The sequence below is a fragment of the Pseudorca crassidens genome, chromosome 13 (genome assembly GCF_039906515.1).
Source record: "Pseudorca crassidens isolate mPseCra1 chromosome 13, mPseCra1.hap1, whole genome shotgun sequence".
In the NCBI taxonomy this organism is placed as follows: Eukaryota; Metazoa; Chordata; class Mammalia; order Artiodactyla; family Delphinidae; genus Pseudorca; species Pseudorca crassidens.
In genome coordinates this window covers 18,153,215-18,178,985 of record NC_090308.1, presented here as the reverse complement: position 1 = coordinate 18,178,985, position 25,771 = coordinate 18,153,215, and the positions used below count along the sequence as shown (strand labels likewise).

The window sequence follows — 25,771 nt, the reverse complement described above, 5'->3', positions numbered from 1 at the left end:
CACTGCCCTTAAAAATGGACTTGTCACCGTCAGAGCAAAATGATGACCTTAGCTACTAGTTCACTAGAACATACAAGTTACTACATATAAACTTCTTTGCCTTACCTACTGTCCTCTCCCAGTTCCTCACTATTACACCCATTGGCTTTCGTTGCCTCCTGACTCCTGTTGCAGAAGAAGAGCTTCTTTTGCTTACAGAGATAGTCTAGTAAGGCCGATGGGGGTGTCAGCAAGATACTCCTCACAACTTCAACTTTGCATGCTGAGAACGAAACTGGGAGAAGTGTAATGAATGAGATTAGCCATATGTACAAGAAATGTCCCTTAGTAATGAGTGGCTAAAGTGTTTCAGGAACATCCAGGCTCAGTGCCCTCAGCGTCCTCAGAAGATCATTAGCTTATCTGGGCTTGCAGTTAATCAACCGAATCATAAAGACATGAGATTTGGAGACAGGCAGGTAGTTTAAATTCCAGCTAAACTACTTCTACTGTAATTTTGTTCAACCTATTTAACTTTTCTATGCCTCAGTTTTCTCATATATAAGATAAGGTTAGTGGTACTTCACATAATTATGAAGATTAGCTGAGTGAATTTATACATAGCCTGTACACAGTATGCGCCAATAAGGAGTTATGGAGACTGGAATTATAGCTATAGAAATAGTATTAATTGTGGTAGAAATTCTTTGCCATTTTTTGTTTTCATGTGTAAGTAAGAATTAGCATGAAGCATAAAAAAGATGTCAAAGGGCAGTTATGACCTGTACTGTAAAGCTGTCCCCAACAGGTCTAGGTCTAAATGAGCTAGTTCTCTTTCTCTCCTTTCTTCTTTTTAAATTACATGCCAATGACTCATTTATTTTATAACTGGAAGTTTGTACCTGTCTGACTTATTTCACTTAGTATAATGCCCTCAAGTTCCATCTATGTTGTCACAAATGGCAAGAGTCCATTCTTTTCTATGTTGAATAGTATTCCATTGTATAGATATACCACAACTGCTTTATCTGCTCATCCATCAATGGACACTTAGGTTGTTTCCATTAGCCAGTTCTCCTGATACATACATTCTTACATTTTTCTTTCAGCTACCATAACTCAATAGCCATTAAAATCATCCAATTAACTATTTTTATTCTGATTCTGTGCTCATCAACTAACCTGCTGTTTGTAACTTGACTTCCTAGGTAACCTTCTTATCTAGAGAAAATACACTGAATATCCCACAGAAATAGTCCAGTCCTTGTGACATGTATATGTTCTATTATAAAACATTGGCATTCTGGATTTCCCTCTGTTTCTTGTGAGTTGATTTGGTAGAGTTCATCCCTGAGAGACTGGTTATCTGTGAGCAAACTGACATCGTGATATAAGAACTCCCTGGAGACAGGTATCCCTTGGAGATATTGCAGGTTTTGTTCCAGACCACCACAAAAAAGCAAATATCACAATAAAGCAAGTCACATGAATTTTTTGGTTTCCCAATGCATAGAAAAGTTATGTTTACACTATACTGCAGCTTAAGTGTGCAACAGCACTATGTCTTAAAAAATACATATAATTAAAAAAAATTTCATTGCTAAAAAATTTAACCATCATCTGAGAACATATAATAATGCAAAAGTTTGAAATATTGCAGAATTACCAAAATGTGACACCAACACACAAAATGAGCAAGTGCTGTTGGAAAAATGGCACCGATACACTTGCTTGATGTAGGGTTGCCACAAACCTTCAATTTTTTTAAAAAAAAAAACAGTACCTGTGAAGTACAGTAAAGCAAAGTGCAATAAAACAAGGTACACCTGTATTTGGTCTTTGCCCTCCCCTCTCTGTTTCCTGGCACACAGCTCCGAAAACCCTATGAATCTCTGAAATGATGTGTCTTTTTGTATGTTAATGAGATGACTAGTGGCTGGAGGCCTCTGGAGCGACCCTAGGGATGGAGAGATGGTTGCCAGGGGAATCAACCAAGTGATTAGAAGGTTGAAACTTTCAACCCCACCTGCTGACCTCCTGGGAGAGAGAGAGAGGCTGGAAATTGAGTTCAATCGCCAATGGCCAATGATTTAATCAAACATGCCTATGTATTAAATAAAGTCTCTGTAAAAATCCTAACCAATGGGTTCGGAGAACTTTTCCGTTGGTGAACACACAGAGATGCTGGGAGGATGGTGCTCTCAGAGAGGGCATGGAAGCTCTGTACCCCTTCCCCCATTCCTGGCCCTATGCATCTTTTCTTGTATCTGGTTGTTTCTAAATTGTATCCTTTTATAATAAACTGGTAATCTGGTAAATAAACTGTTTTCCTGAGTTCTGTGAGTCATTCTAGCAAATTATGGAACCCAAGGAGTTCCATGTGGGAACCTCCATATATACCCAGTCTGTTAAGAGTCCAGGTGACAAGCTGGACTTGTGATTGGCATCTGAAGTGGTAGAGGAGGCCGAGGCAGTCTTGTGGGACTGAGCCCATAACTTGCAGGATCTGACACTAACTCCAGGTAGATATTCTCAGAACTGAATTGAATTTTAAGTCACCTAGCTGGTGTCAGGAGTATTAGTCAGTGTGGAAAAAATACAAAACAAAAAACCAAAACAAACACAAATAACCCTATACAGACCTAATCAAAGTTCTCCCTCTAAATGGATGATAATCTGACCATAACTTAACCTTACTGAAGTGATGCCCAAAGTGTCTAACCAGCATTACTCATGCCAAATCCATGTCCTCATCTTTCACTTTCAATGAAGTTCCCCCTTAGTCTTGGGATACCATCCCCATTTAGTTTCTTCCAAGATTTTCTCCCTTTTCTTTTGTGAAATCTTTCTGTTTCCTCCATCTTCCCACAAACATATCTAAGTTTCCTCTATTCTAGATATTCTCTCATTTACTATTTTTTTTCTCAAACTGCTATTTTTTAAATTTACATTTTTAGCAAATCTTCTTTAAAAAGTAATTTAAGATAAATATGGCTGATTAAACACACATTGACACAACACCTTCTCTCCTCAAAATATATAAAGTTATAAAAATATTTTTTAAAGTAAAAGTAGCTACTTGAGCTTCATAGCCCAAAACAGAAAACTTCAGGTGCCATAAACAAAGGAATATTCCACAGAGGTAAGAAAAAGATAAAACAAAAAATCTCACGAAAGCTGGGACCACACATGGGCTATGAGGTTTGGGGCACTGACTGAAACAGAAGGCCTGGGAACTAAGTCTTGCACTGCACAAATGGTAGGAGGCTGAAACCTACATGAAGATCAAACCCCAGGGAGAAAAATGGGGCAACAATTAGAAAATATAAGAAGCACTCCAACGCTTTAAATGACAATTGATAGACATATAAGTAAGAAAGTCTCTCTCTGAAAAAACAAATATGAAAGGAATTTTTAAAAAAATATGTTTAAACTTTTCAAAGACAGATTATCACTTATGAAATAAAATAGACAATAAAATTATTTCTATACTAATAACCAAATAAATAAAATGTAGTAACCAAACTTTTCCCTTCCTCTGAGCACCCCATAGTCTACATAGTCCCCATCAAGAATTCTGGTTCAGAAAAACGTAATGGACAAGCCTTCAAGAGACAGAGAATCCCACTCTTAGATTAGCTGTTCCAGAGACATAAAAAATAATAAAAATCGTTAAACCTGTTTTACTAGGCCAATGAGTCCAGATATTAAAACTCTCAGATCATGAGAGTTGGCCAAATTTTACTTATGAAATATATATTAATAGCCAAAAAAAAAAAACATTTGCAGTTCAAACCCAATAGGTTATAATAAGAATATGCTCATAAACATGTGCTTTTTATCCTTCCTTGGAAAACAAGAGTGACTAAGCAGTAAGAAAAATTGATCAACAAAATTTACCCTATCAACAGATTAAGGGAGAAAAGTCATCTTACCACCTAAATATATTTTTAGAGCTCAATATCACTGATGAACATAGATGCAAAATTCCTCAACAAAATACTAGCAAACAGAATCCAACAGCACATTAAAAGGATTATACACCATGATCAAGTGGGGTTCATCCCAGGAATGCAAGGATTCTTCAATATACGCAAATCAATGTGATACACCATATTAACAAATTGAAGGAGAAAAACCATATGATCATCTCAATACATGAAGAAAAAGCTTTCGACAAAATTCAACACCCATTTATGATAAAAACTCTCCAGAAAGCAGGCATAGAGGGAACTTATCTCAACATAATAAAGGCCATATATGACAAACCCACAGCCAACATCATTCTCAACGGTGAGAAACTGAAAACATTTCCACTAAGATCAGGAACAAGACAAGGTGGCCCACTCTCACCACTATTATTCAACATAGTTTTGGAAGTTTTAGCCACAGCAATCAGAGAAGAAAAAGAAATAAAAGGAATCCAAATCGGAAAAGAAGAAGTAAAGCTGTCACTGTTTGCAGATGACATGATACTATACATAGAGAATCCTAAAGACCAGAAAACTACCAGAAAACTACTAGAGCTAATCAATGAATTTGGTAAAGTAGCAGGACAAAATTAATGCACAGAAATCTCTAGCATTCCTATACACTAATGATGAAAAATCTGAAAGAGAAATTAAGGAAACACTCCCATTTACCACTGCAACAAAAAGAATAAAATACCTAGGAATAAATCTACCTAAGGAGACAAAAGGCCATATGCAGAAAACTATAAGACACTGATGAAAGAAATTAAAGAGGATACAAACAGATGGAGAGATATACCATGTTCTTGGACTGGAAGAATCAACATTGTGAAAATGATTATACTACCCAAAGCAATCTACAGATTCAATACAATCCCTATCAAACTACCACTGGCATTTTTCACAGAACTAGAACAAAAAATGTCACAATTTGTGGGCTTCCCTGGTGGCGCAGTGGTTGAGAGCCCGCCTGCCGATGCGGGGGACATGGGTTTGTGCCCTGGTCTGGGAGAATCCCACATGCCACGGAGCGGCTGGGCCCATGAGCCATAGCCGCTGAGTCTGCGTGTCCGGAGCCTGTGCTCCACAGTGGGAGAGGCCACAACAGTGAGGCCCGCATACCGCAAAAAAAAAAAAAAAAAAAAAAAAATTCACAACTTGTATGGAAACACAAAAGACCCCGAATAGCCAAACCAATCTTGAGAAAGAAAAACAGAGCTGAAGGAATCAGGCTCCTAGACTTCAGACTAACTACAAAGCTACAGTAATCAAGACAGTATGGTACTGGCACAAAAACAGAAATACAGATCAATGGAACAGGATAGAAAGCCCAGAGATAAACCCACGCACATATGGTCACCTTATCTTTGACAAAGGAGGCAAGAAGGGAGAAAAGACAGCCTCTTCAATAAGTGGTGCTGGGAAAACTGGACAGCTACATGTAAAAGAATGCAATTAGAACACCCCCTAACACCATACACAAAAATAAACTCAAAATGGATGAAAGACCTAAATCTAAGGCCAGACACTATCAAACTCTTAGAGGAAAACATAGGCAGAACACTCTATGACATAAATCACAACAAGATCCTTTTTGACCCACCTCTTAGAGAAATGGAAATAAAAACAAAAATAAACAAATGGGACCTAATGAAACTTAAAAGTTTTTGCACAGCAAAGGAAACCATAAACAAGATGAAAAGACAACCCTCAGAATGGGAGAAAATATTTGTTAATGAAGCAACTGACAAAGAATTGATCTCCAAAATTTACAAGCAGCTCATGCAGCTCAATATCAAAAAAAACAAACAACCCAATCCAAAAATGGGTAGAAGATCTAAATAGACTTTTCTCAAAGGAAGATATACAGATTGACAACAAACACATGAAAGAATGCTCAACATCACTAATCATTAGAGAAATGCAAATCAAAACTACACTGAGATACCATCTCACACCAGTCAGAATGGCAATCATCAAAAAATCTACAAACAATAAATGCTGGAGAGGGTGTGGTGAAAAGGGAAACCTCTTGCACTGTGGGTGGGAATGTAAATTGATACAGCCACTACGGAGAACAGCATGGAGTTTCCTTAAAAAACTAAAAATAGAACTACCATCCGACCCAGCAATCCCACTACTGGGCATATACCCTGAGAAAACCATAACTCAAAAAGAGTCATGTACCACAATTTTCATTGTAGCTCTATTTACAATAGCCAGGACATGGAAGCAACCTACGTGTGTATCGACAGATGAGTGGATAAAGAAGATGTGGCACATATATACAATGGAATATTACTCAGCCATAAAAAGAAACAAAATCGAGTTATTTGTAGTGAGGTGGATGGACCTAGAGTCTGTCATACAGAGTGAAGTCAGAAAGAGAAAAACAAATACCGTATGCTAACACATATATATGGAATCTAACGGAAAAAAATGGTTCTGAAGAACCTAGGGGCAGGACAGGAATAAAGACACAGACATAAAGAATGGAATTGAGGATACGGGGAAGGGGAAGGGTAAGCTGGGACGAAGTGAGAGAGTGGCATGGACTTATATACACTTCCAAATGTAAAATAGATAGCTAGTGGGAAACAGCTGCATAGCACAGGGAGATCAGCTCGGTGCTTTGTGACCACCTAGAGGGGTGGGATAGGGAGGGTGGGAGGGAGATGCAAGAGAGAGGAGATATGGGGACATATGTATATGTTTAGCTGATTCACTTTGTTATAAAGCGGAAACTAACACCACTGTAAAACAATTATACTCCAATAAAGATGTTAAAAAAAAAAAGCCCAAAAGCATATGCTAAAACTCAATATTCATTTCTGGTTTTAAAAAAGCTGTTAAATTATAATTAGAAGAAAACTGTCTTAACTTGAGAAAATATATTTACAAATATCTTTATAGCAAACATTATGCTTAAAGAAGTTGTGAAAACATTCCCTTTAAAGTCAACCATAACAAAAAAAAAGACTGCATTATCACTTCTGCTATGCAGTATTGTACTGGATGTTCAAGTCAATTCAATAATACAGTAAAAAAGATATAAAATAGAAAGACTGAAGTGTCAGAAATAAATTCCCCCCCATTTCTTTCAGGTTGCATGATCACCTACATAGAAATTCAACCTAAGTACATTAGACGATCAGATTTTACAAAATGTGTAAGAGCATTCAGCAAGCTTGCTGAATATACAAAAGATATACAAATGCTAGAATGCTGCTTGGGTCATGATCACAAATGGATGAGGTCACTGTGTGAAGGAAAAGAGCATCACCAATGGACACCCATTCGTCTGCTTCCTTTTTCCTCCGTATGCTGAGATTGATCATCTAGCTGTCCCAAAATTTAGATCTGTGCAGAGGAAACAGGAGAGATTATCACTGGCCTTCACTGTAAGCTGCATGTTCCAAGAGTCTCATCAGAACTCAACACAAGAAGCACTGGCCGTAACCCAACTAATAAATGACATCCTGCTTCCTGTTTATTCCTTTGGGAATGCCCAAACCAAAATTTGGTTGGGGGGTGGTGGAGGTTGTTTTTTGTTTGAGGGTTTTTCGTTTGTTCATTTTTGCTTCATTAATATAGTTCTAGAGCATCAAACTATCACCTTGAATGCTTATGCACACTAACTTGCTTTTGTGCATTCTCAAAATGCATTTTTGTTCATGCTGTTTCCTCGATTAGGAATGATTTCTCCTTTCCCCAATCAAAAGTTTATTCTTCATAAAAAATCTGCTCAAATGCATTCTCTTATGAAGCTTCCAGATACTTCCCAGTTAGCGTCACCCCTATGTTTATACGTGTCTGTTTCTATGTCTGTTTATGCATCACTGTGGGGCATCAAGCATTGCATAGGGAAGTAGCCTAACAATATCTGTGCACTACTTTAAAGTTGATCCTAGTGTTGTCCAATAGCATTTTCTCCAATAAATGGAAATGTTATATATCAGCATTCTCCAGAACTGAAGCCACCATCTGGATATGGCTAATAAGCACTTGAAATGTGGCTGGTATGACTGAAGAAATGAGTTTAAAATTTTATTTTATTTTAATAAGTTCAAATGTAAATAGTGGAACTTGAAAAGCTTTCTGTGACAGATAATGAAAATTATGTAGACTAATATGACATACTATTTGCCTTAGCTGACAAATAACTGAAATCAAACTCCTTTCCAACTTTAGTTATCATCTTACTTGCTGCTCTTTATAGATGGTCTCTGCAGTTGGAATGGACTTCATTAAGAAGAGAAAATTTAGTGCTGGTTTTAAAGGAATAGTAACCCTTCAACAGTCAGTGTTAGAAATATTCCAGGCATGAGAAATGGGGATCACAGAAGTATGGAGGTGAAACTGTCTTTTACTGGAAAAAGTTAGTTTACTTGAGGACAGATTGTGGAAGGTATAGGCTAAGACTTGTACTTTCTCTTGAAGATTATATCCCATCTACCTACCTCTAATATCCTACTCAAGGATATAGTTCCAGTATTTTGTCTGTTTCTCTCCAGTATCATCAATTATTCCCTCTATGTTTATTTATGGATTCCCAGTACAACATAATGAAGCTGTTATTTCTCCCATCAAAAAAGGGGGGAAAATAGCACTTCTTTTGGCTCCTTTTCCCCAGCAGCATTCATCTTGTTTCACCTCGTTTATCTCTTCCATTTCTCTATGATCCAGCATTTGACTGATGTTCATCAACCAACTGGCAGTATTTGACACAAGTTGTTTAGAGTGGATATTAGTATCTTTAGTCAGGATTCAGGATTCAACAACACTCAAGGAGACACAGGCTACAGGGCTTCTGGGACACCATCCTATCTTGCTTTTCCTCCAATCTATCTGGCAGCTCCTTCTCAGTGTCCATTATAAATAACAGTCAACTCATCCAGAGAGGTTAATAACTTATCAAAAGACCACAATTAAAATTGAAAGACCTGGACACCAAACTCCATTGTATCTGACTTCTAAGCCAGTGCTGATTACAGTAATGTTAAATAGTTTTATAGGCTGTGGGACAGAGAAGGTCCCAGAAAGAGTTATTTCCCACTTGACTGTGCCCCAGGGAAGGGAAAACACAGAGATTAGAGAAAGACTGCTTCTTAGACATAGTTGCTTCATCTAAAAACTCTCATTTGATGTACTCACGCACTGTGTGAGATTTCCTAGATCACCAAATTAATAATAGCATGTGGTCCATCCTGGAACACAAAAACTTTACAATTATGGTCACTAGCAACTGATGTAGTCCACAGCTTCAGAAAGAAAAAGCCAGGGAGGGGGTGGATTAATTTAATTCATAAAATTAATTTAATCAGGTAAATGCATACTTGTACTATGGAATCATTATGTTCTCGTGGTTGTTTCTTCCTGGGCATAAACAGACTCACAATTACCATATGAATTACTGCACGAGAATCTAATCCTAATAACTTGTATTTGTTTAGTGTGGTTTGCTTTGCAAAATCTTTATATTTATTACCTCACTTAATGTAAGTGGAAATGGACTAAACTGATAAGAAGTACCATATTTGCAGCTTGCTTGAAAATCAGAAAAATTTTAATTAATGTAGTGTATTGGCTCCACATCTGCACCCTACAACCTGCCAAATGATTGCCCTCCAGGTGCACTTCAAGGTGTTGATCATTAATCTGTGTAGTCTAAGAATCTCAGAGTCTGATGACCTTATGGATGTTTTTTTTCCTATACACTGGTGAAAACTTCTAGAATTGAATACAGTGAATTATAAAACAGTGTTTCTTCTGTAAAGGTAGTAGAACTCTGAAATCTTTCTCTTCTGGTCCAAACCACACAAATAAGCTAGCAGTCTAGGGCATTAGGCAAAGTCCATCTGTTTAGTCAGGCATTTATCCAAAAGGAGAAAAAGATTTTATTTTCTCTTGCATGGATTTTTTTTAAATTTAAATATACCTAGTAAAGGAAACTGAAACTGAGCCATGACGTCTATACTTGAATGTGTTGAGAATAATGCCTCTTCTCAGTATTTTATTCCTAAATCTTCTCATACTCCACCTAACCACCTTCATGTAACCAAATATTTATATTTGCCACTAGATATTGAAATTAATATGTTCACATTATTTCTCTCTTAAGATTTTACAGTGAAGGGGCAAGTTTTCTGTTAGATCCTTTAGCTCTGCGCTCATAGTTACCTGTTAAACAAATGCCTTCCCCACTGTACTGTAAGCTCTAAGAGTGCCAGGGCTGATCTGCTCCCCACTGTACACTGGCATCCAGGATGGTACCTTGACAAATAACAGTTTCTTTTCGCACAAGAAGTTTGCTCATTACTCAATATTGAATGTACAGTTAAGTCAATCCTTCTGTCAAAAACATTCTAAATGTGTAAATACGAAATGCCACAACTTAGATTCTTCAGATTTCCAATTCTGATTTCCTGACTGATATGAAGATGGAGTGCAAAGCAGCGTATCACAATACCAAGTCTCACTCATGACTTGAAAAGTCTGAATGCATGATGTGTTGTGTGATCCGACCGTGATGGAAAATGAGGACGGATTCACCTTAAATGGAGAGCAGTATTTACCTACAATAACAAGCAGGGCATGAGCAGTATTTTTTCGGAAGTAGAGTTGTTATAAATTTGAAACAACAACAATGTAAGTCATCACTAGATGCCAACCAAAAAATCAGAGGGCACAAAACCTCTAATACAGCAACATGGTGTGTACAACTGAGGCAGATAAACTCTACTTGTACTGAAAGCTCACCCCCATCTCTGCACAGGGAAACTGACAATACAGGAAGGAATGGAAGGAAAGCGAAAGGAAGGGAGAAAGAGAGAAAAGGAGGGAGGGAAGGAGGAAGATAAAGAAGGAGGAAGATAGTGAGGGAGGGAGGCCACTTAAAACAAATTTACCTTAGATTCTTCTTCCATTGACTAGAACATAATGACTAATGCATTTCACAAAAGAATGCACTTTTTGCCAACACAAATGCTTAGCTGACAATAACATGTAGAATTAGCTCAGACCTATCTTGTAAATGCAATAAGATTCAGTTATATCCAAAGGGCAAATATGAAGGATTCGGGAACTGTTGTCCAGCAGTTCATTAGCATGGGAGACCTAAATGGCTCTTGGGAAGGAACCTACCCTCAGGCTAAAGAAGAGCAGCAATTTCATATACAGCATCTAACTAATATTCAGATGTGTCCTCAGCCCCAGAGCCCATGAACCTGCCCCAAGTCTACTATAAATGGCTGTGACTAAACTAAAGTCACTTTAGAACAGCTTTTGACTTCCTTCCAGCTGCAGCTTTGGAATCCACAAATAATGGAAGCTACAGTTTTGGCAACAGCAAGAGGCACATTTGCAGAAGTTTTCCAGAACCATCTCCACCATCATGGTACCAACACTCGAGCAAGAGACTGCTCTTGAATATTCTGACACCACCTACAGGATTCTCTGGAGGGGAACTGAAGGTTCTACAAGAGTAGGGAAAGGTGAAATCAGAGAAACACTGACTCTATAATTGTACACCTCTTAACTCTTAACCTGTGTGATCTGGTGAAAAACAAAATGCACACACTCTGGAAACAAATAAACAATTTTAAAGCTTCCAAAAGGCCAATGCAAAAATATTCTTATTTATATGTTAAATGTTTCTGGTTTTCATCTTCTGAGTCAGTGCCAAGAGAAAATCATGCACATATCACATAGGACTATAAAATGAACCACAAATAAGACTTGTCAGACAGCAAGTGGTTCAGCTATGGACTAGCTTCACACATTACCTTTCTAACATACACAGCAGCTGCACTGCAAAGAGCATGTTCTGACTGAAATCTTAAATAAGTGGAAAATGATAAAATCACAACTAGGATTAACTCAATAAACAGTCTCAGTCTTCAGTATATTAAAAAAAAACACACTAGTAAACTCTTTATATCATGAATGCCCAAGACTTTCATATAATTTTTTGAATGGACTTATTATTCCAGACTAGAAAAGTCAAGACTAAGATAAGCTCCAGAATATTATACATTTGGTTTACATAAATAGAAGTATCTCAAAACTCAAGCCTAATACCTGATAAAAGGATAATGGAGTTGAAGAGCTGATCTTCCTATACTGGATCTCTGAATTGCTCAAATTCACTCTCCAAGTTTGTGCAGACCATACATTAGTAACTTCAGAAAACTCAGAATTCAACTAATCTCATGCAGACACAGCATACTAGAAGGCCCCAACAAATGTTTTAAAAGTCTAATTGTTTCTTTCAAGCCTTTTTCCATTGATTTCAGTAAGTTAGGTAACATTACCAGAATCTGGCTTTGAAATTAGACAGATTTGAGCTTGGTTTCCAGTTCTACCAATTACTAACTGTAGTCCTTAGAAAAGTTATCAGCCTCTTTGAGCAAGGTGACTGACCTTGTAATGATGACTACTAATGCCCCACAGAGTTTTATAAAGATAAAGGAAATAATGTGTGTATCACATCTAGCACAGTACCTGGTACACAATACACACATAACTGGTAGACATTACTGTTACTTCGATTTATGCTATTACATCGAGTACTTTTACTGTTGCTATTACTTAATACCACTACTACTATTATGACTATTACTACTACTACTAAGGGACAAAGGATGAGCACTGGAAACTCTGGATGTGAGAGCAATAAGTAGCGTTCATTTGCTTTCAACTCTGGAAATCCAAGAATAAAAGTGATGACTGTAAAATTTCTGGATATTAAATCATCCCTAACAAATTTTTCTCTATAGAGAGGATTATGGAATTAACATTAGCTTGGCATGCTTGCAGAATAATTAATTAAAACACAGAGGGAATCCCCTCTCTTTAGCCATCTTTTATACTTTGGAAAGCCCACCCAAAATATGCTGGAATACAAGAACAGCTTCAAATAACATTGGATATCTTTTTAGGATTTTAAGTATCTAGTGATTGGCAATCAGAAATGACAAAATAAAATAAACATACCAACGGTATTTTTTTAAGCAGAGGGCATATTGAGGAAGCCCACAGAATGTTGCAGATACTTAGGCTTGTACTAAGGAGACCGCTAGTGACATGCAAGACAAGGTCTCTAATGTCAAGGAACTTACAACATATTATTACAGATAAAGCAAGGGTAACCACCCAAATCATCACAGCTTGTAAAGGCTACAGGTTAGCTAAAGATGTGATCGGTGAAGAGTGAAACAGTCACATAACATTTCATGAAAGTGGTCAGAGATGCTTGAACTGAGCCCTGAGACAGGTAGCAGAGAGCAAAAGTAAGAGTTTTCAGGCAAGAGCTTTATCATAAACCAAGTCATGGAAAAAAGACTGAGGTTTATATATTTGCAGGAACACTGGGATCACTGGTTTGCAAAGCATTTTGCCAAGTGGTGAGACCTAAAATTGTATATAAATCAGCAAGCTGGTAACTTGAGAAAATCTGTTTAGGGCAAATTAGTCTATATCAGAATGCCACGTGATTTGTGGATGGTAAAGACTGCAGACAAGAAAAATTTGTAAGAGGCCGTAATAATCCATAAAGACTGTAATAACGAGGACAGAGGGTTTGGGCGGGGTGATTACAGAGGAATAAAAGGGAAGAAGCAATATGAGAAAGAGTCTAAGGGAAGATGGGCAGGACTATTAACTGACTGGATATGGGGATATGTGTCTAATGAGGAAAAAAAGTGAGTCCAAGGTTAAGTCTGGATGCTTGAAAAGAACCATGAGACCCAACAGACATGGAGTCCAGATAAAAATTATACCAGACGGGTTGAGATAAGACTGTGCCTGGGAGGCGGAGCTGTAGATTTGGGCACCACCAGCCTTGAGGCGTGTGGGACCCATCAGAGCAGAAGGCATCCAGAGAGTTGGAGGACAAGGACTTGATCTTGGAGATGCTCATAACCAGAAGACAATAAGTGACAGGAGCCAATGGTGAGGGGAAGTAGGGGAAGTGTCTTTAAGAATTTCTCAGAAACCATCGCTATGAAACAAGCTCTACATGTCTTCTGAATTACATATATGATGATAATGGTAAGTTGGGATTTAAGCAAAAAATTTTTATAATGTGTCCCTATGTTCCAGACACAGTCTAGGCAATGGGGACAGAGATAAAGCCAATGAACTGGAAATGAGGACCTCAGTCTCTGCCTCCTACCCATTCAGAGCCACTGATGCTCAACGACCACCCAGCCTCACTCAGTTCCAGAGAGAATCCAGACCAATGCAATTAGGATCAGGAAGGCAAGACCCAGAATCAACCTTGCTACAGGAAAGCTGATACCTGATATTTCAAAGCTGGTACCTAGATATATCCACAGTCAGTACTTTCCCCCCATCTCCAAAGTTTATCCCCATTTTATACTTTGATCGTAACCAAAACTGTTCCCCCTGAGGACAATGCAACTTGGATTACTCCTGAACTTCTCTGAACTCAACCTCGCAAGAAAGGAGTCATCACCACTAAATTAGGCCCATCCTTTTCTAGATTCCTTAACTTCCCTACATATAGCCACTCAGAGGAATTTTTAACGGATACTATTTTAAGAGGGATCTGAGAGTGGTAAAATTATGCTAAAATGTCTCCAATTTCACATATATCTCAAGAAAAATATTCACTAACAATCTCAAAATAATCTTCACCCTTTCAATGAAAAGGGTAGCCTCAGCTTTAACTTTCTAATTGAAAACTGAGCAAGGCAGAAGGAGTCTCCACCTCTAGGGAGGTCCCCAGACATCGGAGTCAGTGAACTCCCAGCAAGACAGCCCTACTAGAATTACATTTGTCCTCCAGCGGTGGTTTGTTTCTGTTTATCAGGGCTTACAGTCTTCTGCCCCTTAGTAGTAATTGCTCTTTTTTGGTTCCGTGTACTCTTTTACAAAACTGAAATTGGAAAAGAAATGTACAAGAAGACATCCAAAAAGACAAAAGAAAAAAGAAAACTTAAATAGTCCCAGAGCATCAAAAACAAAACAAGAAAAATTCTTTGCCTAGATGTAGTCAGGATTTAGCCTTGCATTAAGAGCCAAGATATTCCCTCAAGCTGCAAATCAGAATGCAAAATTCAAATTCCATTTACTTAATCAGCCGCTTATAATATTACAACAGCAATGAATCTAGTTTCCAAAGACTAAGGAAGTAAGATATAAGGGCAATGACTTACAGTTACAGTTTTGTCTACAAATCATTGATTTATTCACTAAGTGGGTTTCTTTCTTCTGATTTTTAGACCTAGTCTGGATTCAAAAGAGATTCAGTGCAATAAATATTTGTGCAGTACTAGATACGTGAAGATGAAAAAGGCTCCATAGCCCTAACCTCCAGGAGTTCTAATTATGAAGTAGTTCAAAATCTTATCTAATCAGGGACCAAGGTTGGCAGGAATTGAGACTGAAACAGCAGAGAGGAATGTCGGGGTCAAGGATGTGAACTCTATTCTGTGTGCTTGGAGGAAAGGGTAGACATCGAACTATTTTAAGCTGAAGCGTAATGCGAACCAATCTACATTTTAGATCGCTATGGTGATGATGGGCTGGAGGGAGGCCAGTTGGGAGCAGGGAGAATGAGAGGGCCCAGAACTGCAGCCACAGCAGTGGCAAAACAAAAACAGGGCTGCTCGGAGAGACAGACGATGAGTAGAATCTGATTGGATCTGGGTTGAAAGGAGAGAGAGGAATCTATCTCCTCTGAGAGTTCTGTCATGCTGCCCACCACATTCCCAACATTGAGAGTCCTGTAGGAGGGAGGCAAACATCTTGCTGCTTCCTTATCTGGCCAGCTATATATTCTAAGTTCTAATGGCCGCAAGTGTTCTTCAAGGTGAACTGGGATGATCCAGTCTGATCTTCACGTTTGTTATTGTTGAATTTACTCTCACTTTTTCTTCACCATGCCTGATGCAATGGAAATGACACAAAGCTAGGGAAGTCTGGTGGTCTTGGGATTTTAATACTGTTTTTTTTGATAATGAGCAATGTGACCTTGGGCAAATCACTTACCTTCTCTAAATCCCATATTGTCTATAGTTGGGGATTACCTAAGCTATAAATAAAATCCCTTCTAGACACATCTCTTATTCATGCCAAGTAATTCTGTTCTAGTCTATCCACCAGTTACTAGTATACAAAGAAAATATTGATTAACCCCCAAAGCAGTTCAGATAGGTTATATACTAAGAGACTTCTTAGAAAGAAAAGTCCCTGAAGCACAACAAAAAAGAAACCATAGACTTCTCTGAATTAAAACAAAGACATCAAGAAAGCAAGACAAGTCAAAGGGATTTGATTGCTGGAAAAGTGCTGATCGTGAATTAGATATCTAAGTTCTTTAAGAAAATCACCCAATGAGTTTAACTGTCTGGGACTGAAAACTAAGAAGAGGTGTGTGCCACTCCTGAACCAGTAAATCTCTATTCCCTAGTTGCTGAGTTAACTTCTAATTCTCACTGGCCATCTTGCAAATGGATTATTTTTTAGTGAAATAAAAAACTGCTCTTTATTTTTTCAGTTGTTTTTTGCTGTTGTTGTTTTTGTCTAGTAGCCTTCTCTCCCTGTGAGAACAGCATCTCCCCATTCTTTCGGGGACCTGCCTCATCAGTCACTCTAGGTTCATGGTCTGGGAGCCTCTGTCTTACTCTGTAATCTTGACTCCCTTGTTACGGCAATTTGACCGTTCTTTGGGTTTCTGACCTAACCTGACCACTGCTCTTCTTTAAGATTTTTTCCTGTGGAACCGAGAGGTAGAATTCTTTCCTTCCTGATGCTAAAACTGGAAAGATACAGGCTTCAAGCTGTCAGTGGGAGAAGATGTTCTGCTGAGAAAAAAAAAAAAAGGGATGAGAGATGGAAAGAAAAAGGGTTCAAAGGTCAGTACTTAAGACCCCTGGAATTGCTCCTTGCCTTGTCAAAATTTCTTCTTTTGATTCTTAAGCCTAGATTTCCTGCCAAAACTAGTTCAAGTTGGATTTCTATATCTTGCAACCAAAGAGGTTCTGACTGATGTAGTAATTTTCACCGTAAGGAAGAAATATGGAAAGGAATGGTTTAGATCACATAATGATCATGACTGGAAAAATAATTTAAGTGCTCAAATACTAGTGGCATATTAGTGATATCATCTTTAAGTATGTTAAACAATTTTATATATATATATATATATATACTCTTTACAGTACTTGCTGAGCCAAACACACACAAAAGTGGTCCTTGCCAATAAACAATTATAATTTATAAGGTTTTGGTTTTGTTGTTATTGTTGTCACCAAAATGCAAAAAGGTTTGAGTCATTTGCAAGAACTCTGTGAATTTCCTTTTTAGATGCTGTTGATCTTCAGTAAAACAGGTAGGAAAGAAAAATCCATGAGATGTGTAAAGCTGGATGCCTACATAGATTATAGCCTCACAGGACACTGTTAGGGACAATGTGGCACAGGACATGTACCTACCCATCATTGAAGGCCATCTGGACCATGCCAAGGGAAAGCAATAGAGCTACACTGAAATGGCTGGTCTGTCCATCATTCAAGTTGATTCTGGGAACAAAAGAAATTAAAATCATTTTCCACCTAAGGAAAAAACAGGCTCAAACAGCTGGGAAAAAAAGATAAGGGGAATAAAAATGAAAATAACTACAAATCACTTTTCATGAGAGTCACTTGCTAAACTTGAACAGCTGGGCCTTAAAAGGCTTGGGACATATTCAACAAACCAGTGTTAAATTCATTACGTTCTCACTTCTACTCTGTGGTAAACCAGTTTGACAAAGATCATCTTCACAAATTGTTTTATTATCAGATCAAGTATGTAAATTGAGGGAAAGTGAGTTCCCAAGAAGATAGGAAAGATAAAAGAAAAATTGTCTTAAGAAAAGTGGAAAAACAGATTCATGGACAAAGAACTTTAAAGCAAGATTCTTAATCTTCTTGTTCCACAGATCCCTTTGGCAATTTTGTGAATCCTATGGGCCCCTTCTCTGTCTCAATAAAGAGTATCACCATTTCCCCAATTTTCTAAGTCAAATATTCAGAATCCCTTATTTCCCTTAACCACAAACTCAAACATAAGCTGTCAACAAATTCTGTTAGCTCTATCTGCCCCCCTCCAATGCTTTCACCCTAGTCAAACTTACCTGATCTAAGTTACTACAAAGTCCTACTAACTATACTGCATCTACCCAACCCCTGTCCCATACTCCAATCTATATATGGCAGAAAAAAACTATTCTTTAAAACTTCTGATCATGTTAGCTCATCCCCTGCATAAAACACCCCAGTGACTTCACAGTTTAATTTGAATAAAACCAAAATATCTTACTATGGTCTACAAGACCCTACATGATCTGAACTCTGAACCAATGATATAATAATGAAGGCTAACATTTGCTGAGGACTTATATATCCCAGGCCCTGGTCTAATTGTTTTTTATGTCTTGTTTTACATCTTTCAGTAATTCCATGAGTTGTGTATTCTTATTTACACCTACTTTAAAGACCTACTTTAAGAACTCAAGGCACAGATAAGTTAGGTAATTTGTGCAAAGCCAAATAAATAATAAATGCCAGGTCTGTTATTTAAACGAAGGCACTAGAGGCTAGGTTCAAAAAAAGAGTCCTGAGTCTGGATTCTTCAACACTATAATACCATTTTACTTCTCACCTCCTCCCCTTCCCCTGCCTCTCCTAACACTGTGCTCCAACCCTGCGTCTTTCTGTTCTTTGAATATACTGAGCTAGTTCCCACACTCAAGGATTTGCATATGCTGTTCCCTTCTCTGGAATATTCCTCCGTCAGATCTCCATGTGGTTGACTCTTCATTACTCAGGACTCAGCTTATTACAGGTACTGAGAGTGGCTTATCCAAATCTAGCCCCTCTTTTGTCCCTAATTAATTAGTTGTTTAACCTTCTTTGGCCATTCTTATACTTAAGAAAAATGACCCAAACTCAAGTTCCAGGGGCTGACTCTTAGTTAAAAAAAAAAAAAAAAAAAAAAAAAGCTAAGTCTTAGGCTCTAGGCCAGTCATAGGAATTGCATTTCCTATGCAGGTGACACAATTTTGGCCAATGAGATGTAATGTGTGGTCTGCTGGGAACAGAGAGCTTCTTGCTGATAAAAAACAGACTGAAGGGAAGAAACAGTCCCTTTTTACTTAAAGACTTTGCCTAAGGTGTGTGAGGATGGAATGCCTAGAAGTGATGCAACCATCTCGCAAGCAAGACAGAAGGTATAGTCCACATACTGAGATAGAGAGGCATGTAAGAACTGATGTTCTCTTACACCCACTGGCCTCTGACTAACTAATCCTAGAGCCCTGCTACCTGAAGACATCTTTTTTATGTAAGATAACAATGTCTTCTATTCTTTAAACTATTTCATGTGCAGTTTTATGTCACTCATAGCTGAAAGCATTCTGGCTGATCCACAGTTAGTCACCTCTCCAGAGAGGACTTCCCAGACCATCTTACAAAAGTTATTCTCCCCCAGTCACTCTCTATCACATTCCCATGTTTATTTTTCTTCATAGTACCTAACATCTGAAAGTATCTTCTTTATTTACCATTTGCCTTCTTCCCTCAACTGTAAATTCCCCAAGAAAAATAACTACCTCCACTTTTGTCCATTGCTAAATCTCTATTTCACAGAATATTGTCACACTCTTTCTCTTAAAATCTATGTGACTCCAGAAAAATGTGTTAATATCTCTGTGTCTTAGTTGGATTATAAAGATCAAATTCATTAATTCATGGAAAGTGCTTTAAAAAGAGCCTGACACACAGTTAATGCTCAATAGCTTAGTTACTATTATTGCTATTCTTATATAGGCACTAAATAAATATTAGTTGAATGACTGAGAATATAAAAAACTGAGTCACAAAGATGTGATGCATTCACCCTCTCACTTGGAACATGATGATAGGAGGACTTGTCTTTCTCAAAAGAAACAGATTTTAAGAGGAGAATTGGAGTAGGGCTAAAGGTCAAGAACATTAACCTCTGCATGGAAATCTTCATTTCCTGAAGAGAGAACACTGAGTAGCAATAAAAATAATGGTGGCCATTTTTGGAGCACCCATCACGGTGCAGGAATTAGACGTGAATAAGACAGGTGAGGTTCCTGTCTTTATCAGCAGTGAAAGAGACTTCAACCATCCATGAACAGACCACACATTTTATTTGGCTAAAAGCCAACTATGTAACAGGTGCTTGAATATCATTAATGAAATTTAATATCTAAAATAACAAGGAAACAATGGGAGGAAATGACCACTTCGGACCTAGTTCTGACAACAAGAGTTGATTGGTAAAGTCAAAGTAAAGTGAACTTTAAAAGAAAGTGACCATGTTATCCTGAATTTTATTTTTTCCAAGGACAGCATCAATTGTACACTCCATGTGAATGTTTTCAAAATGTTTAGAGAAAAGATATGCATTATTCATGGCATGAGACTCCTAAAGAGATTATGACTCAAAAGTGTTATGATGTTCTCAAAAATGCAATTTTGAGTGCAATTGAAAATGATAAAATAAGGAGAAAAGTAGAAAGAAAAATGTAGCTACAGATATTTTTAAAAGAAAAAAGTACAGTTGAAAAGTATCCATATCTATCTTACTCTCCATCTTGATAAATGCAGTGCCAATGTAGCAAATAGTCAAAAAGTATTGTCAAATGAATGAATAAATGAATGAACAAATGAACATTGAATATGAGAGTGGTAGGGCCAGATAGACTCATATCAGAAAGATTAAGGTCTCAAATGAGCTGAGATTTGAGAAAAAATTAAAATACCCAAGTAACTTATGGTTTTATTTGGAACAAGAGAAGGCCGTAAGTTTGAGCTAATGATATAATAATGATACATTTTTCAACCTCCAAAACTCAGACTAAACACTATTAGGGAGAAACTGAACCCCAAAAAGACTTTCTTGGTCAACACCTAAATGAATGTATATCTCCTGATAATGATGAATTTCAAACCACATTATGAAAATAATTTGCAATTGAGATCTCTGGGTACTAAGAGCAGTATTAGAAGATTAGGACTAGATGAAAGAGCCCAAATAGTGAATTCCAAAATTTGAAGAGAGGTGAGCTGTGGTTGATTCCTGGTGCATTCTGAGTGACTGATCAAAAAAGCAAATACTACCACATTTCCTCCTTGGATACCACTCTTAACCTTATAGACCACTCTTAATCCTGGTAGATCATCTGGGCTTACACAAGAGGGTTTATATTGCTCATGATTTGATCAGAATGTTTTTCAGACAGTCTGGAATAATAAGGTTCAGATACTAGTTTAATTTGGTGAATTAGTCACTGGCTACGGTGATGTACCCTTATATCCTAGCAGTCAGTTGACTCCCGTAGTCACCTCAGCCAATGACTATAACACCATTCCCCCCACCTACATCTTATATCTCTGTCCTGGTTTATTTTTCTCTCCCAAACACTTACCACTCTTTAAGGTACTTTATATTATTTATCTCATATATTTTCTGTCTTCTCCACTTAAATTTAAGTTCCCTGAGGATAAGTATTTTAATCCATTGTATTCACTGCTTTATGCTCAGTATCGAGCAGGAGGCCCTGACTGAGTGTTCAGTGAATATTTTCTTAACTGAATGAATAAATGAATGACCCTTGAAATATTGTGTCTTAAGTATAAAAATGAAGAAGGATATAGGCCTACTGAGTATTTTTGAGGGGGGCGTCAACTGAAGAACTTCCAAGCATGTCGCACAAAGAATGGGAAAATAAAATGAATATTTTTAGCCTAGGGGAGAGGAGACAGGAAGGAGAGGGAAGAGAAGGATGGAAGTTGGTTTGACTGGTAGAAAGCTTCAAGTATCTCAGGACTCTATTATGAAAAGGGATTATCCTATTCTGTTTTTATTTCTAAATGCTCAACTGGTATAAATAAATGATTGTTACAGGCAGATTTCAACTCTATTTTACATAGTCCAAGCTTTCCAGTGATGTCCCAGTTGCCACTGAGGGGGCACATTTCTCCTTCTTGAAGGTTTGAAATGAATGAAATCTTCATGGGGATGATGGTCAGACTAGAGAATCTTAAGATTGTGACAGACTATGATACGTTTATTCTGTGAATGAAATCATACAGCTTCCTTGTACTGAATGTATCATTTGGACAAATGGACACAGAGAATATATTTACAAATAAGCATAGGAATTAAACTCAATAGTTTGCAAATATAAACCTGATTTAGTAATCTTCCCAGCTTTCTGAATCAGTTGAAAAAGTTTTAAGACCTATAAGTGCTCCACTAGATGAAAAAAATTCCCAATTTCTCTCTTAATTTTTTGATACTAATCTTCCGTGCCCCCTCCTTCCTCTCCTTTGTTCTCACCACACACACACACACACACACACACACACATACACACACACACACTCTCTCTCTCTCTCTCTCTCTCTCTCTCTCTCTCTCTCAAATTTTAATCACTATAAAGATTACTGACTCATATTTCTAGAATTCCCTCAATCTTTTCCCAGATTTAACTTAAAAACAGAGGCTAAATGGTGCTGCTGGAACATCTCCTCTTGATATACAAAAAGAATTTTGCAGATTTGAAAAAGAGTAGTACCCTAACTTCCTTTCAAAAGCTGAAATTCCACGCTACCACCCTTTCTGTCAATAGAAAAAGACCCACATGTGTCCTGAAGTAAACTCTTGTGTCTCAAGGGAGGAGACCACAAGGATTCTTTACATCTTCCCACAGGACCAAGTATAATGCCTCAATTAAGTAACTGGTACTCAAAATAAATGTCGACTGTCAAATACATAGTTTTCTGAAAACCTGGCAGAAGGTGCTTTAAAAGAATTTGTCTCTATCCTAGCCTCCTCACTTTTGAAGGTTCCAAAGGACTTTTATAAAGGGAGATAAAAGATAATTTAAATAAACCAATATATTAATAATCATGCTTCGAATGGATCTCATAGGATTAGAACTGTCCTACTTCATTCAGATTGCTTTTAATAGATGTGACTTTTCTAATTTGCTTGATTACAGTTTCATAGGTAACACATTCATCAGCTGTAGTCATCTTTTTCCGTTCAGATCTAGATAAAATTGGACTAATTCCCACTCCACGTCCTATTGAAAGTTTAATGCAAGCCTTAAGAAGAAGGTAAGGTGGGGAATGTGTGTTTGGGATGAGGAGGGCAGGTTCTCATGCTACCTCCAAACTCATCTGCCTCCAAACTCTTACTTCTGCTAGATTAGCTCAGTGTATGGTTCATCTCACAGTCTCCACAAACTGCCAAGTTCTACACAATACCTTCCATGTGAGTAATTCAGCCCCTTTATCTCCACCAAAAAGCAAGAAGGAAACAAACAAAAAGAAGTGTTGAGATATCCTTTTATGTAAAGCAGACTTCACAGAAGTTTTTAGAACAGAGGGAGTTTATATCATGAGAACACACACACACACACACACACACACACACACACATACCTCAAAACTGAGTATTAGACATCTCTCTTCTTCAAATGTCCCTTTCCACTAAGTGGGTCCCAGCTCCTAAAAAGTTCTATAGGTCTCCCCTCCTTGTTTTCCATCACCTACAAATTCCTTCTTATTTCTTAAACAGAGCAGTATGGCAATGTTAACATTTTTTAGAAATTCAGCAAAAAAATATTAATCATCTTTGATATTTCCTTTTCTTGCATCCCCTATAACTAAACTGTCCCCAAATCTATTTTTGTTCTTCAGAAGTCATTCCAAATGAACTTCTTTTCTTTCCTGCTATCTGTTCTCTAGTCCAAATCCACAAAGCCACCACAGCTTTCTATCTGCCCTCCTACATTTTACTACCAGACCAAACACATGAAAATATATTTGCTCATATTCCATTCTTACTTTAAAACGTGCTGGCAATTCCTAACTTCCCACCCAAGGTGTAAAAGGCCTCTTATACCTAGACCAGCTCTGTATTTTTCCAAGTTAATTTCCTAACACAGACCTCACAACTCACACGAAGTATCACCACTGCCCATATCATCTTGCCTTCATTCTTGACATATTCACATCCTATGGCACGTCCCTAGCTCTCCTTTGTTTACTCAAATCCTACCCATGTCTGAAGATCCCCCTCCCAATCCCATTCCCATTTTACAGATTTCAAGCCTAAACTTCCTTCTCACTTTATCATACAATTGTTCAGATAGCAACATACAGTTAAGAAACCAACTTTTCAAGTATTTTTGTTTATTTTCTTGTATGTTTGTTTCCTAAATTTGACTTGAATTCATAGGAATAGGGAAGACTCTATTTTATGTGTTATTGTGTCCTATCACAGAGTCAAGGCTAAGTCTGGACATACAAAAATGATTTTGGTTTATTGAACCAGATAACAGCTAAGAACTTAGGCTGGGAATGGCCACCACTTACTCGTTGTGAGCTATCAAGGCAAATTTTAAAATTACTCTAGGGTTATGTTTGTAAATGTGAGTGATGGGGTCACCATGAAGATTAAGTGACATAAGGCATATAAAGCATTGAGCATAATGTCTTTGGCATTTTAGCCTGACCATTTTTAAGGATCAAGTGGAAAGAGCATTTGAAGTCATCTACTCCAACACCTCCATTTCACAAATAAGAATATTAAGTTCCAGAGAGATTAATTAAACTGAAAGACTAGATCCTTCTAGGAGAAACAGCTGCTGACTTTCCCGAGGTACTATTGGCATGGGGCTGACAAATGACCCAAACTCCTGACTCTTAGCCCACTGCTCTTTCTGCAACAGTCCAGTGCCACCGGAAGTAATTTGGAAGTTGAGAAAACTTCAAGTGATTGACAAAAATTCTACAGCAGAGGTTGTACTTGGTGTATTATGAAAGATTCTAGAGAATGGCTTTTAAGATGGCTTTAGATCATTCTGAAAACAAATTAATTTAAAAATCAATAAAGAATTAAAAGATGTTATCTGTAATTCTAAACAGTAGGAGGACAAGATTGAATCACTTTTCTCCCTTAGAATAAAACAAAATGGATTTTAATATTTATCCTCTCAATGTTCTTATACCTCCAAGATACCATCATAAGTTTTAAAAGTATGTGTGTATGTGTGTTCATGCTCTAACAAACGAACACAAGTGTGTGCACATGTGCTTGTTGAGTGGGGAAGAGAAATCTACATCACCTGTTGGATTGGTTTCTACACTGACATCCTGACTCTTGATAACCCCAGAACTGAAGAGGCTCCACAAAGAAACTGGGTAAATCCAGGCAGAATGTCCTCTAATTGACATTCTGCCTGGAGCTCCCTGCAGCTCACCTCTTATCTAGAAGAATTTCAGAGACAGTGGGTGACTTCAAGAGGCTATCAGCGTGCCACTTCTCCTATGGCACAATCTGTAATGGTTAAGTCCCACCAGTCAGTGCATGGTGGGGGTTTGCTGTCTACATCCAGCTGTATCACCCATGTCATCTTGGGCCAGTCCTCTTTTTCCCCACGTACACACATGCCTCCTCACACACACATATACATGCACATACCTAGAAACCTTAGGGATATCCACTTCGCCTGTAGAAACCGCACACAAGTTGCTGGAGAAGAGTCTCACTGGGAGACTGACTCCCTTCTTGGGAATTCCAGAGGATTAGAAACAAAACAAAGCCTGTATCTTCTATGCTCAGACCTCAAAGGAAATTTTAGAAACCAACCAGCATTTACCAAGTATTTTCTATGTTCCATCTACTCTTCTAGGGAATCTAGCATGGACAATAATGTTTACTTCTGTCATATTAACAACTCTATGTCCATCTGCTACCATGGGACCCAG

At 37.7% G+C, this 25,771-nt stretch overlaps 1 long non-coding RNA gene across 2 annotated transcripts in view; it reads right to left on the bottom strand.

Moving 5' to 3' along the window:
• The window catches only part of LOC137204465 (uncharacterized), a 248,106-nt gene that overhangs the window by 127,353 nt on the left and 94,982 nt on the right, over window positions 1–25,771 (bottom strand). Inside the window, exon 2 of one of the 2 annotated variants that reach the window (XR_010933640.1) lies at window positions 17,411–17,497. The exons of the other annotated variant lie outside the window; for it this stretch is intronic. This is a non-coding gene — a long non-coding RNA (uncharacterized lncRNA). The remainder of the gene's footprint in view (window positions 1–17,410; window positions 17,498–25,771) is intronic. 2 annotated transcript variants of the gene reach the window in all.